Source organism: Oenanthe melanoleuca, chromosome 19, assembly GCF_029582105.1.
Source record: "Oenanthe melanoleuca isolate GR-GAL-2019-014 chromosome 19, OMel1.0, whole genome shotgun sequence".
In the NCBI taxonomy this organism is placed as follows: domain Eukaryota; kingdom Metazoa; phylum Chordata; class Aves; order Passeriformes; family Muscicapidae; genus Oenanthe; species Oenanthe melanoleuca.
In genome coordinates, this window is record NC_079352.1 from 6,061,426 (window position 1) to 6,069,266 (window position 7,841).

The window sequence follows — 7,841 nt, forward strand, 5'->3', positions numbered from 1 at the left end:
CAGGGCTGAGCTGTGCCTGCTGCCCCTGTCACTTGGGAAACTGAGTCAAGATTTAAGAAGAGGAGATAAAAATAAAGAACTTCTGGGGTTTGCCAAGTGGAAACCCAGGCTGGGCTGGCAGGTGAGAGCCAGCTGCTGGCAGTGATTTGGGACACCTCTTCCACCAAGGTGTGGTGAGGCATCCCCTGCTCCGGGGGGAGGGTGGGGAATATAGAATAATCTGAAAGTTGAAGCAAAGCTACTGACCTCAAGAAGAAATGAAATTTAAACTGTCAGCAGAAGCGCAGGAGACCATAAAAAAACAACTCCCCGGTGAAGCAGGAGTCAGGGAGCAACAACAAAGCCACTGGGATTTGCTGAACCGCAGGCGTGGGGAGGAACCAACATCTAATGAGGTGTAAATAACCCGAATGCGCAACACCGGTCATGGGATGGCCAGCACAGCCTGCCCAGCACAGCCTGCCCAGCACGGCTCTGATGGCTTTATTTAAGGAAACAACCCTAATAAAGAGATGTTTCCCTTCCTTTTCCTGGCAGCGCAGCCAGGCTGGGACAAAGTGATCCGAAACTCAGTGGGGAAAAGCACGGTCTGCTGGAGGTTGTGAGCTGAATCCCTCCATCCCTGCCTGCATCCCTCCTCCTGTCTGGGAGAACTTCCAACGGAGGACGTGCAGCAAAGCCCTGGCTCCTGGGGAAGGAGATCCCAGCCCTGCAAGGCTGCTGGGTTTCCAGCAAGATCGATGCCACTCAGAGCCCCAGCTGGTCATCCCGACCCCGCGGGAATGACGTGAGGAAACCCAGGCAGCTGCTGGCCCAGAACAGCGCCTGACCTCAGCGCCATGCCAGAGGAGATCCCCGAGTCACGAGCGGGGCGCGCAGCAAGGCGATACCCCCGGCCCCAGGGATGCTGCTGGCACACGGGCAGCTCCCCAGGGAGCTGTGCCTGCCCGGGGCAGACGGGAGAACAGCTAAACCAGGCGGCAGGGACAGCCTGAGAGCAGGAGAGAAGCAGGAGCATCATCCCTGCTCCTGCTGTGCAAGCACAAGGGGATGAGGGATGCGAGGAGCTGATCTCCCCCATCCCACAGCGTGTGACCAAGTGACCCCTCCCTTTGTCACCTCCAGGACCCCACCAGAGCCTTAACTGCGTGCAGAGGCTGAGCTGAGGAAGAGAAAACCACAGGGAACAGAAGCAGAAGTCACCTGCCCTGTGCCTCCCAGACCCCTGAGCACAGCCCTGGGGTGGGAGAAGCTGATTGCTCTCCGTGCTCCTCAGTACTCCATGTACTATTTATACTATTGTGATCTTAAATCAGACTGCCTGTCTGAACCAGATAGAAATGGAAACATTCGTTGTTCCTCTCATTTACTGGCCATCCCACTAAAATATTAATTGAACAGCATTGTGGCCTCAAATTTTATGGTCAAACCAGCTGCCTCGAACCAATCCCTCAGCAGGAGCATGCTTTAATTCCCTGCCCAGATGCACTTCAGGGTCCACCTGTCACCTGCAGCTTAGAAAACACTCTTCTGGAGTGAAAAGGCTCCTTGTGCCTTTTCCTGCTGCTCAGTGAGGGGTCCCACTGGCCAGCTCAGCTCTCCAAAAGGATTCTCCAAGCACACAGTAATGCTGGATGGCCAGGACAAGGTTTTGGGGTGCAGGTGCTTAGGGGACACATCTTCAAAAGAGAAAATGGGCAAGAAATGAACCTTTCCTCCTCTTGCACATAAGGGTGTCCTCACAGCTCTGTGTGGAATCTCTCATTCCAGCCCCACAGGAACCAATGCTCCTGAAAATGAGCAGATGGGCCCATGAGGTTTTGCCTCCAGCAAAACCTGAGATTTTCTCCATTTCCCACTATTCTGACCACACCACAGGACTGTTCCTCTCCTTCCCCTCCAAAATCCCCTGCAGTGGATGTTGTACCTCCTGTGCTGACAGCTGCTGGAAAATAAAGACAAGTTCACAGATAAGATCCACTGGATCTTAGATAATCTTTTCCCTGAGTAATTCCATCCAGCTTGCAGGGAGCCTCACCCAAGCCACTCAACCTGCTGAATGTTGTGGGAGCTGGGGGACACCTCAGCCATGGGGACAGAGTCCCCAGGGTGCAGTGACAATGATCAGCAAAGCTTTGGTGCATCTAGGCATCATCCAAGCTTAGGGCTTGGAGGCTGTGTGCTGTGTCTGGGAATAAAGCTGAGACACCCCCTCAATGCCCCAAATGAAAAGCTATTGGGGGAAAAAAAAACCAACCAAAAATCCAGAGCATTAAGTGAAGGAGGTCAGAGGCTGTTGTCCATTCCCCCTCACTTGGATGCCACCTCACGTGCCTGTCTCCAGCCAGAGAGCTTCCCACAGAAAACTACCCAGTCCAAAGTCTATTTTTAACCACCACAATAGCAGAGCCTCCCCCGAGGAGCAGCAGAAGCCCTGTCCCCAACCAAGCAATCTCACATTTCCCTCGCTAAGCCTCGATTTCCTTCCGCCCCTCAGCCCACAACCAAACCCTTCTCCTCCTCCTCCTCTCGCCTTCCCATCCTCAGAAAACTATTTGCACATCCATCCATCCATCCATCCCCCTCCAGGCTGGTGTGCTGTGGGTGCAGAGTGTCCTGCACACCTGTTACACATTAACCACTGACCTGGTACCTGTGGGCAGACCCTTCCTGCACTCAGAAATCCCAAACAACAGGAGATTCACCTGCTCAGCCCCCTCCCCTGCCTGCACCCAGAACTCTGGGCATTTAAACATAAAGCCCTGCAACATCAACCCAACTGCACTTCCCAAAGCAAATGCAAACTCTTTGAAAAGATTACTCTTGCCCTGGGGTTTGCTGTGCCATGGAGGAGCTCTTTGGGTGTTTTTGGAGCTGAATGGATGCTCAACAAAGCAAATCCTGATGGATACAGCACAGTCATCACTGGGGATCCCCTATCATTAGGTCAGAGAAACCCCTAAGATTGTTTTTCAATTACAGCACATAATAAACATGAGATAAAGTTACACAGTTCTGCAGGAAATTTTCTTATTATGTTTTTTTTAACGTTGCAGATCTAATTCCCCACACGCATCTCTGTCTCATACCCGCCTGCAAACAGCCTTAAACTGCTGCCTAATGGTATCTGAGCTGGGGAAATTCAATTCTACCCAGCGCCTCACCCAGGACTGCTACAATCACTGCTAATTGCTTAAGTGGTGTATTAAGCAAAATAAAAATTCCAGTGGGCTTTGAACCCCCCCCCACCCCCCACCAAACCAGATGATGCCAAAATACCCTGTTACAGCTGCCAACGCTGGCTGGAGATCCAACCTCAAGTATCCTTTTTCTTTTCACTGTGCAGGGATGCTCCTGGGCAGGCAGAGCTTTGTACCCAGCATGGCCATGACCATGCCACAGCAATTCACAGGCTGGGCCCAACTTTGCCATCCCTCCTGCCAGGGTTCTGGGGTGCCATTGCAGCCCCTCTCCTGCCCCAGGGCCCCCAGTGGAGCAGGGCACAAACATCTTCCCAGTGGAAGTGGATGCACAGAGGTCCCTCTCCTGTCACCCCACCTGTGGCTGTGGATGGATGTGGGGCTCATCCCAAACCCAGACCCTGCACAAGAGCAAGCAGATTCTCTAAGCCCTTCTGGTTTTCCCTTCAGCAAAAATCAGGTGTGGGATGCAGTTTTCCCTTTAGGCATGTTCTCTCCTTCTCTCCACCGTGATGGAGCTAGCTAGGATTGAATTTCTGGGAGCACACCTGGGGGCAGGGTCCCCATATTCCCTCTGCCTGCACAAGGAAATGGCTTACTGAGCCAGGGACAAGTCTCCAACCATATCCCACCACCTCACTGGCACCCATGGGCAGGGAAAGCAGCTGAGGTCAAGTGAGGGCACCCACAGGCAGGAGGGGAATGATGCAGCAACCCCAGGGCTGAAGCACTGCCCCGGGGCACCCCAGCCAGCCTGAGTCAGCAGGGCAGCAGATGTGCAACCATCATCTGGTTTCTCTGCTTCTGCTGGGAAGAAGAAGAGGAGGAAGAGGAAAGGCATTAGCCAGCAACATCCTCATCTTGAAGAGATGTGTTCTACCTCCAAGGAGGAAGGACAAGAGGAGGCTGGACAACACAGTCTAGGAGAAGAGGATCAGGGGATCAGCCAGAGCCAGCCCTGCAGCCACTGCAGCCCTGAACCAACTGAGGAACTCTCAGTGGAGGAAGGAGGTGATTTTAACCCCAAAGCCTTGACCAGGGATGGGGATCAGGGCTGGCACCCTCCTTGATGGCACAGGGGTCTGGTCACTGAGCTGGGGGAGACACCAGGCAGGGTGGGCTCCTGTGTGCTCCCCAAGCTGGAGCAGAGAGGATTATGCAGCTTTTTTAGGAAACACTCTGTGGTAGCCCTGGGCTCCTCTGCTGTGTTACAGTGATGGTGAGGCACTGGGAAATACCACTGAAGGACACAGAGGGAAGGTCCAAGGGCACTTGCCATCCCATCTGAGCAGATCTCCTGGCAGCACACACCCACCTGTCTGTACAAATGTGCCCTCCCTCCAGGGAAGGGGGGCTGAGCATTTTGGAAGAGCCTGTGCGGTTTAGGAGGATAATTTCTATTTAGAAAGGCATCCCCAGATGCCCATGGTCCTTCTCCACTCTCCCAACAAACCAAACCAAAGATCCTCATGGAGGGGAGCTCTGAGTAATCACAGAATTGTTCAGTTTGGAAGAGACATCTAAGATCATCCATTCCAACCATTCCCACTGCCTGGGCCACCACTAACCCATGTCCCCAAGTGCCACATCTACACCAGGGATGGTGACTCCACCACTGCCCTAGGCAGCCTGACAACTCTTTCAGCAAAGAGATTTTTCCTAATATCCAACTAAACCTCCCCTGGCATAACCTGGGGCCATTTCCTCCAGTCCAGTCAGCTGTACCTGGCTACAGCTTCTTTTCAGGCAGTTGTACAGAGCAAGAAGGTCCCTCCTGAGCCCCCCTTCCTCCAGGCTGAGCACCCCAGCTGCTCCTCATCCACTCAAAGCCGCAGGAGCAGGGCCCACGGGGGATTTTGGGCAGGTGCTGGGAGGACAGAGAGGTTTTACCTCCTTTCCCGTTCCAGCTCACAAGATCCCCGAAGCACCGGCAGCGTGGCTCTTGCAGGTCAAACGCATAACTCCAACCGATCGATGTGCCCACTGGAAGGAAGCACCAGAGCGACCTGGAAGGCAAAGGTTTAGGCTGTCAAGCCCTGGAGCCACAGCAATATCCCCATCTCACCTCCCCCAAGCCACAGTCCTGCTGGGCTCCAGCCTGACTTCACCAAAACCAGAAATAAGCAGAAGGGCCAGGCACAAAGTCCCCCAAGGGCCTTCCCGAGGTGTCCCCAGGCTGAGCAGAGCAGAGCAGAGCAGGGCTGGAGGAGCCCCAGGGCTGGAGGAGCCCCAGGGCTGGAGCAGCCCGGGAGCCGCAGCTGCCCCACGGGAGGCACCGGCTGCACGGGGGGACAGCCCGCACCCCTCCTGCGGAACAAACCCAGCCGGACAACACTGACCGAAAACCAGCCAGATCCATGGGGGGCTGCGTGCTGCCCGTGTGCCCCCCCAGCCTCGGGGGAACCAACACACGGCTGCAGCCCCCCAACATGGAAAAACCCCATACCAGGGGAACCAACCCACGGCCGCAGCCCCCCAACACCGGGGAAAACCCCCCATCCCCGGAGCAGAACCCCGCTCCCGGAGCAGCCCCCAGGGCCGGGGGAACCAACCCACGGCCGCAGCCCCCCAACACCGGGGAAAACCCCATACCCGGGGGAACCAACCCACGGCTGCAGCCCCCCAAGCCCGGCTCTGCCCATCGCCGCCCCCGCGGGCCCGGGGCCGCCCCGAGCGATGCTCACCGGGATGGGGGGACCCAGCCGGGAAGGGGAGGGGGCGGCCCGGGGACCCTCCCGGATGCACCGCGCCGCAGCGGCGGGGGGCGGGACCCTCCCCCGGGTGGGGGATCCGCCGCTGAGCGGGGGGAAAATAACCGGGAATAACCGGGAATAAAGGGCCCTCCCCGCCCGCCCGCCGGTGCGGTGCCGGTAGCGGTGGCGGTAGCGGAGGATGCGCTCACCCGGCCCGGTTCGCGGCGCGGCTCGGCTCGGCTCGGCTCGCTGTGCCCGGCCCGGCCGCCCCCCGCCCCGCCGGCAGCGCCGCCCCCCGCACCGCCCACCCCGCCCCCGCCGCCTTAAAGGGCCCCGCCCGGCCCGGTCCGCACGGGGACCCTGGGGACACGGGCCATCCCCGCCCCACGGGGACACCGGGGACACAGAGCCATCCCCGCCCCACGGGGACACCGAGCTGTCCCCGCCCCATGGGGACACCGGGGACACAGAGCCATGCCCACCCCGTGGGGACCCTGGGGACACGAGCCATCCCCGCCCCACGGGGACACCGAGCCATCCCCGCCCCATGGGGACACCGAGCCATCCCCGCCCCGTGGGGACACCGGGGACACCGAGCCATGCCCGCCCCACGGGGACACCGAGCCATGCCCGCCCCATGGGGGCACCGAGCCATGCCCGCCCCACGGGGACACAGAGCCATCCCCGTCCGTAGGGACACCGGGGACACCGAGCCATGCCCGCCCCATGGGGACACAGAGCCATCCCCGCCCCGTGGGGACCCCGGGGACACCGAGCCATCCCCGCCCCATGGGGACACCGGGGACACCGAGCCATCCCCGCCCCATGGGGACACCGGGGACACAGAGCCATCCCCGCCCCACGGGGACACCGAGCCATGCCCGCCCCATGGGGACACCGGGGACACCGAGCCGTCCCCGCCCACCACGGGCTGGTGTGGGGGACGTGCCTGCGAGAGCGCCCCAAATAGCAGGGAGCAACCCAAATCATCAGGAAGAGCCCTCAGTCCTCGGACAGGCTCCCCAACCCTCCCGGGGGCACTGCAAATCCGTGGGCAGCACCCTAAATTTTTAAGGTGCCGAGTCTTCAGGCCCTCAGGATCGTCAAGATCCACAAATCCTGGCAGGGCACCCCCGTGCTCTGAAGAGGGGCTGCAGCCTTTCCTCACCCCATTCCTCACCCAGCATTTGTCCTTGCAGTGCCCAGCAGAGGGGATGGGGGTGATCCCCCCACAACCACATTCCGGGGGGCACAAGGCAGGGTGGTGCGACTGCAGTGGCTCCAGGGGGAGTTTTGGGGTCTGGACCTGCTATTGTCATCCTGCTGATGCATTTTGGGACCCATCTCAGAGCACTTTTCCCTGCCAGGACAGGCTGAACCCCAGGACAGGGTGGGTCAGGATGGACCAAGCCCCAGGACAGGGGAACTGAAGCCCAGAGAGGTTTAAGGGAAGGAATTGTAGGTCACACTCCTCTGGGACCCTGCACAGCCCCCCCAGCCTCCCCATGGCATGTCCACGGGTGGATGAGTCACCACTAAAAAAACCCCAAAGGATTTGCAGGAGGAACAAATCCTTTTTACTTCTGTGAAGCACCTGTAGGATTAAAACAATGCTGGTTATGTAAGAGGTGGAGAAGGGTGGGTTTTATCATTATTGTTATTATTATTATTTATTTATTTATTGTGCTTCCTCACCATCCCATTACCCTGACAGGTGTATTCTGGGGAGGTTTGGGGAGAGGCTGATTTGGGGTAGAAGGAGGTTTGTTGTAGGACTGGTGGAGAGAGATGCACCACTTGCTTTTTCTTCCCCCAAAGCATCATCTTCTTAAAACATTTCTGTTTTTTGGTGTGTTTTTAGCAGCAGCACAAAACATGGGCCAAGGTGGACAGTGCAAAAGCACTGCTGAGGAGGCACAGCTGGGACAGGGACTCTGTTTTTTCTCCA

General features: G+C 57.8%; 1 protein-coding gene across 2 annotated transcripts in view; it reads right to left on the reverse strand.

The window, feature by feature from the left end:
• The window catches only part of SH2B2 (SH2B adaptor protein 2), a 241,493-nt gene extending 235,307 nt beyond the window's left edge, over positions 1 to 6,186 (reverse strand). The window contains exons 1-2 of one of the 2 annotated variants that reach the window (XM_056506902.1): positions 6,103 to 6,186; positions 5,091 to 5,206 (exon numbers count right to left, since the gene is read on the reverse strand). The gene's annotated coding sequence lies outside the window, so the exon portion shown is untranslated. The other variant, XM_056506903.1, reaches the window with a different exon arrangement.
• Between the last annotated feature and the right edge of the window lie 1,655 nt (positions 6,187 to 7,841).